Source organism: Salvelinus fontinalis, chromosome 25 (genome assembly GCF_029448725.1).
Source record: "Salvelinus fontinalis isolate EN_2023a chromosome 25, ASM2944872v1, whole genome shotgun sequence".
In the NCBI taxonomy this organism is placed as follows: Eukaryota; Metazoa; Chordata; class Actinopteri; order Salmoniformes; family Salmonidae; genus Salvelinus; species Salvelinus fontinalis.
Genome location: NC_074689.1, coordinates 28,738,045 through 28,754,018, shown reverse-complemented (window position 1 = coordinate 28,754,018; position 15,974 = coordinate 28,738,045). Strand labels below are relative to the sequence as shown.

Below are 15,974 nucleotides of genomic sequence, written 5' to 3'. Positions count from 1 at the left end.
CCGAACAGCACAGACAAATGGGAGTAGGCGTTACCTCTGAACGTCTGACTTCCTCACTTCGCGGCTCAAGGGCAATCAAATGGTCCGGACTCGTTTTCCGAGACAGGTTACAGAATCTCTCACCGACGCTTCTTGCGGTAAACCGTAGCGCGTAAAGTTGTTATAGACTACTTGGACTAAATCAACAGCTGTGTGGACAACGACTTTCTGCACGGAGCATATTAAATCATTTATTTGGAGTCTATTTATTGGAAAGTGCAATAAAATATAAATCGGTCAACTCAGAACCGTTAAAAATATGCCTAATAATGAGTTGGGTTAACAATTGATATAATACGCGCGTTTTTTTCGAATCATTGGGTGCACCTTGCATTAACAAAACAAATTATATCTTCAAATTAATTATAACACTTTTCAAATAAGGTATTTCGGATTGTCTGGAATTGTGTAAAGAGTGTTCGACATGGCCTTATCTCTTCCAGTGGATGGAAATGGCCAAATTTATTGAAATAGACTGGGGGACGCAATGCTGTAAATAAAGGAGTTTCACATGTAAGTAGCCTATTTTCATTTACCTTTGCTGTCCAGTGCCAGTTCCTAACCTCAACAAAAATATGTCATTAGATTCCTACTGGCCCTACGCTTTTTCTTTAACTAAACATAGCCCATTTAACCTGTACAATTTAGCTAAAGTGTAGGCTATGGTTAACAAAATAGTCGTCTATTGATTTACGTTGATTGTTAGACTAATTTTAACCTTTTGGAGGGGCCAATAGGGTATTTCATATTTTCAAATAGGCTAATGAATATCATATATGGGATGTAATTCATGGAAATTATACTTAGGCTACGATAATTTAGCTTTTTCATTACAGTTTAAGACTTATATTCATATGTTGCGTTGTTTTTTAAAATCATTTTTACACATTTGACTTGGCATATGAAGTGGTGAAACAACTTGTGCTTTCATTTACGGTTTAAAGATTATAGGCTTGGCTACTAGTTGTTTAAGTTGTAATAATGTTTATTTGGGAAAGGGTTTTCGAAAATGCGCAACCCTTAATGCTTTGAATATGTTGTTCGGAAATCACCGTGGCGCGAGCACGGGGGATTAGTTTCCCCACTTGGTAATCATGTTTAGAAGCACTCTTTGGTTGATTACATGGGTTGAAATGATAAGGGCACGGGAGTAGAACAAAAGGTTCAAGTCTTCAAAGCGATGACGGTGTCTTGGTTTTTCTGTTCACATTTGGCACCAAAAAATAGGTTAGGATTTGTGTTGGTTAGGTTTGTGTTACACTTTGCCCCTTCAGCATTTTTCATTATTTTTTTTTGGGGGGGGGGGGGGGGCAGCAGCTCTAAACACTTGTCCTTTGTCTTTATGTAATCCAAAGAGTGATTCTAATTTATATATAGGTTACAGTATTAAAACACGTTTTAACATCAGAAAACATCAACCAAGAGCAGCATTGGATACACCGCCAAGACAACATAATAAAGGACAACAGGTGTCTGCAGGCTATGCCTCGCATGCCAGGGTGGCCTAGATCTGAACGTGCCATCGCAGTTCAAAAGCCGTGACACTGAGATGTTTGTTCAATGTACCATCGAGCTGTTCTCCCGAATAACTGACCTTTCGAGGTGTATGTAGTTGGCTAAGTAGACGCGGAAGCTGTCGCGCGGTGGTTTTCCAGGCGACGTGAACCGCTGTGCTCTTGTCCAAGGTCCTGAAAGTCAAGACAATTAACGGGGGATTCGGTTAAAGTCGAATCTTGTACTAGGTTAAAACCCTTATCTACTGTACTTGCCAAAATCATTTGCTTCAACAGCAGCAAAATTACAGAGTTTAATCAGGACAAAAATAATGGAAAAACAACAACTGATTAATGTTAAAAACATAATTATATATAGATATGAATATATATTTAAAAATATGAATAGGTATATATATATATATATATAAAAGTATGTGGACACCGATTCAAATGAGTGGATTCCTCATAGACAAATATTGGCAATAGAATTGCCTTACAGAAGAGCTCAGTGACTTTCAAAGTGGCACCCTCATAGGATGCCAGTTTTCCAACAAGTCAGTTTGTCACATTTCTGCCCTGCTAGAACTGTCCCTGTCAACTGTAAGTGCTGTTATTGTGAATTGGAAACGTCTAGGAGCAACAACGGCTCAGCCGCGAAATGCTAGGCCACACAAGCGCACAGAACGGGACCGCTGAAGTGCGTAGCGCATAAAAGCAACATCAGCACAAGAACTGTTCGTCAGGAGCTTCATGAAATGGGTTTCCATGGATCTCCAGCAGCGCATAAGCCTAAGATCACCATGCACAATGCCAAGCATTGGCTGGAGTGGTGTAAAACCACCATTGGACTCTGGAGCAGTGGGAATGCATTCTCTGGAGAGATGAATCAAGCTTTACCATATGGCAGTTCGAAGGACGAATCTGGGTTTGGCAGATGCCAGGAGAACGCTACCTGCCCCAAAGCACAGTGCCAACTGTGAAGTTTGGTGGAGGAGGAATAATGGTCTGGGGCTATTTTTCATGGTTCGGGCTAGGCCCATTAGTTCCAGTAAAGGGAAATCTTAACGCTACAGCATACAATGACATTCTAGACGATTCTGTGCTTCCAACTTTGTGGCAACAGTTTTGGGAAGGCCTTTTCCTGTTTCAGCATGATGATGCCCCCGTGCACAAAGCGAGGTCCATACAGAAATTGTTTGTCGAGATCAGTGTGGAAGAACTTGTTTGGCTTGTACAGAGCCCTGACCTCAACCCCATCGAACACCTTTGGGATGATTTGAAACACCGACTGTGAGCCAGGCCTAATTGCCCCACATCAGTGCCCGACCTCACTAAGGCTATTGTGGCTGAATGGAAGCAAGTCCCCGCAGCAATGTTCCAACATCTAGTGGAAAGCCTTCCCAGAAGAGTGGACGCTATTAAAGCAGCGGAGAGGCGACCAACTCCATATTAATGTCCATGATTTATATTTATTTAAAGAAAATAGCACATAATGACACAGCACTTATATAAGACATTTAAACATTAAAACAGACACGTGCAACATGTTTGGATGTGCTATGGCTAGAGCATTCTCCACTAAGGTGACATCATACCACACATCAGATCGATGTTATGGCTGAAGCTTTTGCTTGTATTCCTCCAAACCCACACCATGTTCCCCTAAGTCAGGTATCCAGAAGTGGAGTCTCTGACTGTGCTAGGAGGGGGTTTGTTGGTTATATAAAATACCAGGCTCATGCATGCTTGCTATGGGGTTGCGCATGATTAACAGCCTTTTGTATTTGCATAAAACTGTCAAAACATCATCAACGCCTTTGGCAAGACATCCACAACTCACGCTGCCTCACTTGACTGTTTGTGTGTATATATAGAGAGATAGTTATGAATTCATAGTTATGAGTCTAAGCAAAAGCTTTTCTCAGTTGAAGTCTTGTTATTATCAGCAAAAGGCGCATCTGGAATGTTCTCTCAACTTGTGTTCTTATTGACCCCCAGCATTGTGAGAGGGAAAGAAATGAGGGCAAATGCATACTCATACTCCAATTCCATTGTTATTGAACACTACAAATGGATTTCACTTATAATTTTTGCCTCTTGTTTGTCTAAAGCCTACACAAGGGCTATAGCCTATGGGGGGGATTCATCCAAGCTTTCATCAGGGTCCCTATTGTTGTTTTTACAAACGCTTCAGTGTGCCATGCTATAAATGTGGTGACGCAAAGGAGTCCAGTCAATCACAGAATGGGCATGTCCGCATTACATCTCCCAGTCATAGAATCTCTGAAAATGTATATAATATAACCTGCTCAAATGTCTTTTACCAAGCTTGATACCTTGAGGTATCCCCAATTTCCCATTTTGAGGTAATGTAATTTTTGAAGAGAGTGTCATTACAATTATAATCCAATCTTGTATAATTACAGAAAATGAAAAGGACTGTGTTGGTACAGTAGGCATACATTCCAAGATTTGTGTCTGTTTCAATCCAACCACATGTCAAGGTCAGATTAACTGATTTCTGGGTAAAATATCAAGACTTATGGATAGACTACATGGCAGCAGACCAGGCCTGGTTGTTGTGAAACATTGTATCCCACATGTATTTGTTTGTTTGTTTCAATGTTAGAAACATAATCCTCATAATTTTGACATGACCAGCGTCTGTTTTGCTAAAGCGAAGCAAGCCATGACTCTCTACTAGCAGATATCACCGTGACTACTAACAGATACCACCGTGACTACTAACAGATACCACCGTGACTACTAACAGATACCACCGTGACTACTAACAGATACCACCGTGACTACTAACAGATACCACCGTGACTACTAACAGATACCACCGTGACTACTAACAGATACCACTGTGACTACTAACAGATACCACCGTGACTACTAACAGATACCACTGTGACTACTAACAGATACCACTGTGACTACTAGCAGATACCACCGTGACTACTAACAGATACCACCGTGACTACTAACAGATACCACCGTGACTACTAGCAGATACCACCGTGACTACTAACAGATACCATCGTGACTACTAGCAGATACCACCGTGACTACTAGCAGATACCACCGTGACTACTAACAGATACCATCGTGACTACTAGCAGATACCACCGTGACTACTAGCAGATACCACCGTGACTACTAGCAGATACCACCGTGACTACTAACAGATACCACCGTGACTACTAGCAGATACCACCGTGACTACTAACAGATACCACCGTGACTACTAACAGATACCACCGTGACTACTAACAGATACCACCGTGACTACTAACAGATACCACTGTGACTACTAACAGATACCACCGTGACTACTAACAGATACCACCGTGACTACTAACAGATACCACCGTGACTACTAACAGATACCACCGTGACTACTAACAGATACCACCGTGACTACTAGCAGATACCACCGTGACTACTAACAGATACCACCGTGACTACTAACAGATACCACCGTGACTACTAACAGATACCACCGTGACTACTAACAGATACCACCGTGACTACTAACAGATACCACCGTGACTACTAACAGATACCACCGTGACTACTAGCAGATACCACCGTGACTACTAACAGATACCACCGTGACTACTAACAGATACCACCGTGACTACTAACAGATACCACCGTGACTACTAACAGATACCACCGTGACTACTAGCAGATACCACCGTGACTACTAGCAGATACCACCGTGACTACTAACAGATACCACCGTGACTACTAACAGATACCACCGTGACTACTAACAGATACCACCGTGACTACTAGCAGATACCACCGTGACTACTAGCAGATACCACCGTGACTACTAACAGATACCACCGTGACTACTAACAGATACCACCGTGACTACTAACAGATACCACCGATGACCATGGGTTCATTATTTGTTTTGCAGCTAATGGTATTCTCTGTGTGAATACACACATTATTTCTGTGATTTATCGGACTGCTTGTTTTTTCTTGTTATCCCTTTCTTGTATTTCCTCCAACAGGAAGAACATAATCTTTTCTCTTGTTAGGACTATTTTTATTCTGGTGATGTGCATAAATATTTTTTTTCTTGGTAGTTTACAGATGCCCAGATATAGGCCTCAAACTATAAGTCTGACTTTACTTTTGGTACACTGTGAGCCCTTCGTTGGCTGCTATTGCCATACAGATGTAGGATCTTAATTTGAGCCAGTCTCCTACAGCAGGAAAAAAAATCCTGCAGCAACAGGAAATATGATTTATGTGGATTATAATTAATGGACATTTTTATTGCGGTTGATATGTTTTTCATAAGGGAAAATAAAGTCTGGAATTTCAAAGTGGAAATTACAAACTTTAGAAAAGCCATTTCAAACCTCAAATACACTTCAGGTTTTACATTTACTGCATTGCGGGAAAAATCTCCTGCAACAAGGTTATCAAATTAAGATCCAACACCTGTATGATGTACTGTCTTCAGCTGCTCTGGGTCGTGTAGGTTAAACAAGCTGTCAGCAGATCTTTCTTCCCAACTCTCATTGCTAGAATTAGCAGTGTGCCATACCAAGAACTGCATTTGCATTTATAGATTTATTTTAAATGGATTTGAGCATTTTCCCCTCTGTTGCAACTTTGCTACACAATCACGTTGGTGTGCGGTGTATCCCACACCAATCGTGGTGGTGCCGTTGCTCTGTTGACCTGTCACTAATCACCAGGGAAACGATTGTAAAAAATACCTTGTCTTTCAACCCCCTCTATCTTTGTTGCTCTGCTGTAATAACCCCTTTGGGCGGCCAATAAACAAGCTCTTAAAGAGACCCATTTAAAGCCCAAAGAGTGTCAGTGTTTTGACATGTGCCTTCTGGAGGAGCCTCAGGGGGTTGATATGAGGAATGGTTTAAAGGATGACTTTGATACCCATCTCGTTTGTTTGAGATGACCCCTATGTCAAGGGATTTGTCTGCAGCCTAAGTTTAGTTATGGGTCCCGTTTGATCCAAGCTCTCTCAGTGGCTAAGAACACTGATTAGCAAATGGCCACGCAGTAATCTCTACTTTTAATGGTTCCCCCTGGGAACATGGCAGACCCCTCTATTTGGATGAATATGTAACGATGACGCTGGGAGTCAGATGTAGGTGGTGAGTTTAATAATAATGAACACAGAGCGATACAAAACAAGAGAAGCGTCTGGAAATGAACACAGAACCAACACTGCCTGAAGGATGATGCTAGATAAATGGGAGTAATCAGGGTAGTGATAGAGTCCAGGTATGCCTCACGATGGAAAGCAGGTGTGCATAATGTGGATTGCCAGGTGTGTGTGTGTAATGAAGGGTTGCCAGGACCGGTGGATAGTAAACGGCGATGTTGAGTACCGGGGCTGGAGTAGACGTGAAAGAACCCCCCCGTCGTGGGGGACGGATTCAGCCAGGGGCCCAGGAACCACTGGCCTGAGGGAAACATGAAAAGAGGGTGAGATTCGGTAATTAGTGGGGAGCTATAATCTATACGTTACCTCATTGACCCTCCAGAGGACCTTGAACGGCCCTACAAACCGGGGGCTCAGCTTCTTACAGGATAGGCGGAGTGGGAGGTTTCTGGTGTAGAGCCAGACGCAATCACCAGGATGGAACATGGGAGACAAGAGAGAGGGATAAAAATGGCAGGATTTGGAGAATCTGTCCACAACCACCAAAATGGTGGTGAAACCATCAGAGGGGAGATCAGTGACAAAATGAATGGACAGATGAGACCAGGGAAAAAAATCGGCATGGGAAGGAGTTTCCCTGCTGGAACATGCTGGGGAGATTTAGTTTGTGCACATACGGAACAGGTGTTGGCGTCCTGCGCAAAGGTGGGCCACCATTACATTTTGGAGAAAGATTGATAGTGCGGGTGATACCTGGATGTCCAGCGACGACAGCTGTGTGTGCACAGGTCAGCAGCCAATCCCTTATCCCCGTGGGAATGTAGATGCGCTCAGGAGGACAGGTAGTGGGTGCAGGTTCCCTCACCAAGGCCTGGTGAATGTCCACATGCACGTCTCAGACCACGGTGGCTACAACTTGAGAGGATTATGGGTGGACTCAGGGAAGGAACCTCTCCCGAATCATAGAGACGGGACATCGGCTTTGGTGTTCTTTGAACCTGGGCGATATGTCAGATTGAAGTCAAATCTAGTGAAAAAAGGGCCCACCTTGCTTGGAGTGGGTTCAGCCGCCTCGCTGTCCGTATGTACTCCAGGGTCCTTGGCGCCCTCCAGCCAGTGTCTCCACTCCTCTAATGCCAACTTCACCGCTAGGAGCTCCCGATCGGCGACGTCATAGTTCCTCTCTGCAGGAGACAGTTTCTCTGAGTCATATGCACATGGATAACATTTTTGTGGATTACCTTGTCGTTGGACACCGTGCTGAAAGATGTCTTCCATTCTTCCCCTTCCCGGATAAGATTGTAGGCACTACACAGGTACAATTGGGTAAAAATAAAAATAAATAAAAAAGGGCCCCGTGGAGCTGTTCGATCGCTGCCGGGACCAACGGGAGAGGGTAACGGTATTTAGTGGTGATGGCATTCAAACATCTGTAATCAATGCATGGCTGTAACCCTCCATCCTTCTTTGCCACAAAGAAGAAGCCTGCCGACGCAGGGGATGTGGACGTGCGGATGAAACCTTGTTGGAGTGCCTCATGGATATACTCCTCCGTAGCCTTAGTTTCAGCCATTAACAGAGGGTAGATGCGGCTGCACGGGGGCGCAGAGCCTGCAAGCAGGTCGATGGCACAGTCCCAGGGGAGATGAGGAGGGAGAGAGTTGCCACGGGTTTTGGAAAGAACCTCCAGTAGGTGTTGGTATACCTCCAGGATGTTGGACTGAAGGGCAACCACAGGACTCTCAACCGACGTGGAACCACAGGGGAAGGGAAAGCAGGTCCTCTGGCATTCAGGTGCCCAGTCCGTGATTGTCATCCTCGACCATAAGATGGTGGGGTTATGGCGTTGGATACATGGGAGGTCTATCTTTTGTATGGGTGCACTGATGATGAAGGGAATGCTTTCTTGATGTATGGACTCCACAATGAGGGTGCATGGTGTTGTGATGTGTGTGATAGTCCCAGATCACAGTGGACGATTATCTAGCGCTTGAACCAGAGAGTAGAGCAGGTATAAGGTGATGTTCAGGGAGGACCTCTTTGCGCAGTACTCATCCGAATAGGGTGTTGAATGCCGGTTCATTCCATCAGCTGGAGACTGCCACTGTCTGAAAGGTGAGGACGTACTCCGCATCGGTCTGGCCATCCTGCCGTAGTTGGAGTAGGCGCTCACCTCCCCTCTCTGCCCTCTGGTGGATGATCGAAGACTCCTCTGAACAGAGCTATGAATCCCTCATAGGAAGCCAGCTCATCCTCTCCCCTCTCCCAGACAGCCGTAGCTCACTCCTACGCCCGTCCGGTCAGCAGAGAAATAACCGTGGCAGCCTTGGACCTCTCAGTGGTGGGGGCTCCCGTCTGATGAGCGAAATAGAGGGAGCACTGGAATAGAAAGCCACGTAATATTTGTTCTGGAGGGACAAATGGGCATCGCTGACCTGGGCGGACTGCTGGATGGGCTGGGGTGCTGGTTCGACTTGTGGTAGAAAATCCTTCACTAGTTGAAAGTGACGCCCCTCGGGTAAAGTCGAGACATTGAAGATTGCGGAAAATCTCATCCATAGCCATCCCCAGTTGCACCAGCTGGTCGTGGTGTTGGTGAAATAGGTGTCCCTGTTCACCGATCATCTGGGGGATGTCCTGATTCCCTGCTGCTTTCACTTGTAAAGGCAGAATTCTGTAACGATGACGCTGGGAGTCAGGAGGTGAGTTTAATAATAATAAACATAGAGCAATACAAAACAAGAGAAGCGTCTTGACATGAACACAGAACCAATACTGCCTGAATAGTGATGCTAGGGAGTGCTAGATAAAGGGGGAGTAATCAGGGTAGTGATGAAGTCCAGGTGTGTCCTAATGATGGGGCGCAGGTGTGTGTATCTGCCAACAGCTTTGGTGGACATTCCTGCAGTCAGCATGCCAATTGCATGCTCCCTCAAAACTTGAAACATCTGTGGCATTGTGTTGTATGACAAAACTGCTAATTTTAGAGTAGCCTTTTATTGTCCCCAGCACAAGGTACACCTCTGTAACGATCACGCTGTTTAATGAGCTTCTTGATATGCCACACCTGACAAGTGGATGGATTTACTTGGCAAAGGAGAAATTCTCACTAACAGGGATGTAAACAAATGTGTGCCCAACATTTGAGAGTAATACTGTTTTGTGCATATGTAACATTTCTGAGATCTATTATTTCAGCTCATGAAACATGGGACCAACACTTTACATGTTGCGTATATATTTTTGTTCAGTGCATATTGATCACGCAGCTTCCCAAGTCCTATAGCGGGAAAAGGGATTCATACCTTGTTATGGAATGGCCCATTTTGATCAGAGTAGCAGTGTTTAAATGCTGTATTCAGAGTAAGGTTAGTCCTATAGCACAAGATTATATTTCGCTTCGTCCCATGAGACAATATGAGTCTAATATGGTCATGAGATGATATCAGTAGGCCTTTATGATAGTGTGTACAAGTGGAATTAGTATTTGAGAGTTTTGATTAACTCAGTCATGACATAAGAGCCCAGGACTGAATAAATACTGGTGGTCAGACAGAAAGATATGTGCTACCACTGTTCTAACCGGTTTGGGAATGTAAAGGCTTTGGGAGATGACCAAATCTCAGCAGCAGTAACAGCAATCTAAGTCCCCTGCCTTTTCATTTGAGATTTGCAGGCCAACCGGCATTCAGTCAGAAGGGTTCAAGCGCGGTATGACCTTACAAGAATGAGTGTGAGATTTGCGGCATTGATAACGCTCAAAGGCACTATAATTAAGCAGTAAGGCCCGAGGGCGTGTGGTATGTGGCCAATATACCACGACTAAGGGCTGTTCTTACGTATGACGCAACGCGGAGTGCATGGATGCAGCCCTTAGCCGTGGTATATTGGCCATATACCACAAACCCCAGAGGTGCCTTATTGCTATTATAAACTGGTTACCAACATAATTAGAGCACTAAAAATAAATGTTTTTTCATACCTGTGGTATACGGTCTGATATACCACAGCTGTCAGCCAATCAGCATTCACGGCTCGAACCACCCAGTCTGTAAAAGAATGTTGATGACACATAAACATAAGACGCAGCAATAAATGCAATTCCACAGAGGAATTCCATTGTCTGAATCCCTGTGTGGTTCACCTTACAGAATGCCAACAAAATAAACAGAAAAGTGGAGGTTTTTGTTCGCCACTGACAAAGATCTTTTTGGAGTGAATCAAAAAGCTGTCCTTGAGGTTTCAACAGTTTCTCTCGTCAGTAGATCATTCCTAGGTACCCATCTTGATGTTTAAACCAAGTTAAAATGCGGAGTAGAGGTGGCACTTAGCTATGAGGCTATACATCAGTGGTTTACAGACAGGATGCCCTTGTGACTTTAGTGTTCTGCTATCTGATAACCTCAGCTCTATTACTAGTTGTGGTTCAGTTGAGCTAGTTTTGCAGAGTTTCCCTTCAGGTAGATCCTTTTCAAAAGGATATTTATTTTGGAATGGAGTATTTAATTCATTGGATATTTCACCACACTTATCTCTATCAGTTTATCTTTTCAGAAATTAAAGGATACTTGAGGGTTAATAAGCCATCAAACATACATGTTCATATTAGTCACTTTACCCCTACCTATATGTACATATTACCTCAATTACCTTGGCTAACCTGTACCCCCGCTCATTGACTCAGTACTGGTACCTCCTGTATATAGCCTTGTTATAGTTATTTTATTGTTACTTTTTTATTTTTTGACTTTAGTTTATCTAGTAACTCTTTTCTTAAAACTGCATTGTTGGTTACGAGCTTGTAAGCAAGAATTTCCCTGTAAGGTCTACACCTGTTGTATTCGGCGCATGTGACAAATTGACAAATTTGATTTGATCATTCAGTACATACTTTGAACAAAGTCAAATGTGGCAGACACGGAAGGGGGAAACACTGTACATATCTGTCCGTAGATTGTGACATTGCCTCCATTGTACAGGAGAGGAGACACAGCTATTTTTGGAAGCCAGTTTGGATACATAATGAATTATACACACACTGATTCTGGCATCCACCCTGGTCTATGTCAGCAGTAGCCTCAGGGGAAATATGGCCATCACACTTGTAGTAGCTAGATGCGCTGCACTCCAACAGTGTTTTGTCAAGCTCTTTCCCATGTCTGACAAGCACAGACCGTGCTGAGGTTGGCGCACTTCAATACTAGAAAAGACAGATCCTGTAGAAAAGCGCAACAGTTATTTATTATTATTTTAACTAGGCAAGTCAGTTAAGAACAAATTCTTATTGACAGTTTTTGCCCAGTTGGGTATGATGTCCTGTGTGTATGTGAGATTTAGTGGGTATGTGTGTTTGTGTGTTTGTTTGTGTGTGTGTGTGTGTGTGTTTGCACATGCGTGTGTGGTGTGTGTGGTGTGTGTGTAACAACAAAGTGTATGTTTGACCCTGAAGTATTTTTAACACAAGGCGGATCCGGTACAAATGTATTGAAAGTACAGATTTAAAAAGACAAGTCAAGACATACATAAAACCAGATTGGAGTAGATTGAACAACCCAAAAAAGACAGTAATGCGGCGAAAACCAGAAAAAAAGCATGCGACCGAGCCTCATGACAGTGCATGAGCTTTATCAAGCCCCTGAGTTCTATTAGAGAGACTACGCTGCTCTTTTAGCAGGAAACTACTGTGACAAGGTGGGGAGGAGAGGATTCAAACAAGATGAATCTAAGTGGGTCGCGAGAGCGTGAGGCAATTCTGCATCCATAAAACAGACGGAAAGGGAGCGAATCAATGTAAAGGCTATTAGGATGATCAAGATCATGTCATTTTAGGACCAGAACAGGGCCAAAACAGAGTTTGTTGAATTTAGGCAAAGGCAAAGCTTCCTGTGCTGTTCCTTTGTCTCAAATGTGCACATATTAGGTCAAATTTAGGGTTGGGGTTTGAAATTCCTGTATTTTTTGGCTATTACCAACTCTAAATATGTCAGGAGCAGTAGTTTTTGTATTTTATCTGTATGTAGTGGCTAAGTGTTTAACTATGTGTAATGATGTTATGCATAGGAAATGAACAGAACTAACTAGCAGTGAGCTTTGTTTTGATTCGACATTGACTCTGTGGGCCTCATTTTAGCTTTGGGGGAATTATTACTAAAACATTATTACTAAGATGGACAATTTAATCATTTCTAATGAAGGGGATTATGAATTTCCTTAAAAGTGGAAGTGGGTGGTTTGTTATGACATACACATTATATCAAGAGAATGCCTTAAGGATATCAAAGGGGACAAAATCAAAGGGGGGGGGGGGGGGGGGGAATGCTGTGCCGCTTCACTTACAATACATAGTGCTCTGTCAAAGTGTATGGGGTCGAGAGTTTCAAGTTCCTTGGTGTCCACATCATCAACAAACTATCATGGTCCAAACACACCAAGACAGTTGTGAAGAGAGCACGACAACACATTTTCCCCCTCAGGACACTGAAAAGGTTTGGCATGGGTCCCTGGATTCTCAAAAAGTTCTACAGCTGCACCATCGAGAGCATCCTGACCGGTTGCATCACCACCTGGTATGGCAACTGCTCCGCATCTGACCGTAAGGCGCTACAGAGAGTAGTGCATACGGCCCAATACATCACTGGGGCCAAGCTTCCTGACATCCAGGACCAATATATTAGGAAGTGACAGAGGAAGGCCCAAAGAATTGTCAAAGACTCCATTCACCAAAGTCATAGACTGTTCTCTCTGCTACACTCCTGCACGGCAAGCGTTACCAGAGCACCAAGTCTCGGACCAAAAGGCTCCTTAACAGCTTCTACCCCCAAGCCATAAGCCATTTTTTCCCCTTCCCATCTGTCTACTGTAGAGTCTGAACTTTGCTCATGTTGGCAGAGAATTTGATCTCAATGTTTCCCCCGTAGCTCAGTAAACACTGTGATGGCGAGTGGAGACTCACCCTGAACTAGAGCAGAGGGGTGACAGGGTTTCTGCCCATTATACTATCACTCTGCTGCCTAGTTGACGTTCAAGGCTGCACAAGTAATTGGCAAAGACAGGGAACGCTGAACAATGATTCATATAGCTCTCATGGTATCCACATCTGTGGAATTAGAACTGATTGACTGTGGAGTGTGGACGCCACACACTGACAATTAAGACAAAATATCAAAAACGACCAATCCTTTCTGACCTCTTTTCAAGCTAAATTAAAAGGAACCTGAACATTGATGCCTAATTAAGCAATAAGGCCCGAGGGAGTGTGGTATAAGGCCAATATACCACAAACCCGCCTTATTGCTATTATAAACTGGTTGCCAACATAATTAGAGCAGTATAATTGAATGTTTTGTCATACCTGTGGTATACGGTCTGATATACCATGGCTGTCAGCCAATCAGCATTCAAGGCTCAAATCAGCCAGTTTATAATGAAGAACACATACTGTGCAGTGAAGGCTTAAGCGGAGCACTCAGCTAAATGACTGAGCTACAGGTAGTCTATGTGTGGGAGTCTGAGAGCCATTTCTCCTCATTAATTAGCACAGCATTCTGCGATGCAGGGAAGGCCTCATAAAAGCACTATATGTGACCAATTGTCTTAAAAAGGGCTCAATATCTGATTTGTTGATTTTCTGTTGCTTTTTTGCAGTTCATTTAAGTACATTAAGAGCTTCGGAATTGTGTATTATACACTATATTGTCACAAACGTAAAGCTGTTTTTGGGATGTTTTAGTCCAAGTATTGAAAACTGCAACCTAGGCCTAAGTCTGAAGCAGCACCATAGACATAGATTTTTTCTAACCAAATGTGGCATGCCAAGGGAAAAAAAATATAAACTGCTGTAAACTACCATCTGTGGACAGGAAGGAGAGAGAGAGAGAGAGAGAGAGAGAGAGAGAGAGAGAGAGAGAGAGAGAGAGAGAGAGAGAGAGAGAGAGAGAGAGAGAGAGAGAGAGAGAGAGAGAGAGAGAGAGAGGCATGCCAAGAAGAGTGAAGAAAATGGAGGGAATATATACACTACATGACCAAAAGTATGTGGACACCTGCTCGTTGAACATCTCATTCAAAAATCATGGGCATTGATATGGAGTTGGTCCCCCCTTTGCTGCTATAACAGCCTCCACTCTTCTGGGAAGGCTTTCCAATAGATTTTGGAACATTGCTGCGGGGACTTGCTTCCATTCAGCCACAAGGGCATTATTTGTGAGGTAGGACACGGATGTTGGGTGATTAGGCCTGGCTCGCAGTCAGCGTTCCATTTTCATCTCAAAGGTGTTCGATGGGGTTGAGGTCAGGGCTCTGTGCAGTCCAGTCCAGTTTTTCCACACCGATCTCGACAAACCATTTCTGTATGGACCTCACTTTGTGCACGGGGGCATTGTCATGCTGAAACAGGAAAGGGCCTTCCCCAAACTGTTTCCATAAAGTTGGAAGCACAGAATCATCTAGAATGTCATTGTATGCTGTAGCGTTATTATTTCCCTTCACTGGAACTAACGGGCCTAAGCCGAACCATGAAAAACAGCCCCAGACCATTATTCCTCCTCCACCAAACTTTACAGTTGGCACTATGCATTGGAGCAGGTAGCGTTCTCCAAACCCAGATTCGTCCGTCGGACTGCCAGATGGTGAAGCGTGATTCATCACTCCAGAGAACGTGTTTCCACTGCTCCAGAGTCCAATGGCTGAGAGCTTTACACCACTCAAGCCAACGCTTGTAATTGTGCATTAGGCTTGTGTGCGGGTGCTCGTCCATAAAGTTTCCGACGAACAGTTCTTGTGCTGACGTTGCTTCCAGAGGCAGTTTGGAAATCGGTAGTGAGTGTTGCAATAGAGGCAGGCGATTTTTACGCGCTAAGTGCTTCAGCACTCGGCGGTCCCGTTCTTTGAGCTTGTGTGGCCTAGCACTTTTCGACTGAGCCGTTGTTACTTCTAGACGTTTCCACTTCATAATAAAAGCACTTACAGAAATTTGAGGAACTGAATTGTTGGAAAGGTGGCATTCCTATGACGTTGCCACGTTTAAAGTCACTGAGATCTTTAGTACGGTACATTCTACTGACAATGTTTGTGTATGGAGATTGCATGGCTATCTGCTCGATTTTATACACCTGTCAGCAACGGGTGTGGCTGAAATAGTTTAATCCACTTATTTGGCTTTTGTGTATAAAGCCAAACTGAAAATTGGACCTAGACAGTTAAATCTCTCACTTTTACAGTCTTAACTGGACAGTTTTGTTGGAGCCCATCGTTTTATTCTTCTTTTTAACCAATGGGTAGGC

At 43.7% G+C, this 15,974-nt stretch overlaps 1 protein-coding gene across 1 annotated transcript in view; it reads left to right on the top strand.

The window, feature by feature from the left end:
- Nucleotides 1–15,974, top strand: part of LOC129823069 (sodium channel protein type 4 subunit alpha-like) — a 229,769-nt gene continuing 213,795 nt past the window's right edge. Inside the window, exon 1 of the mRNA XM_055881786.1 lies at nucleotides 1–552. The gene's annotated coding sequence lies outside the window, so the exon portion shown is untranslated. The remainder of the gene's footprint in view (nucleotides 553–15,974) is intronic.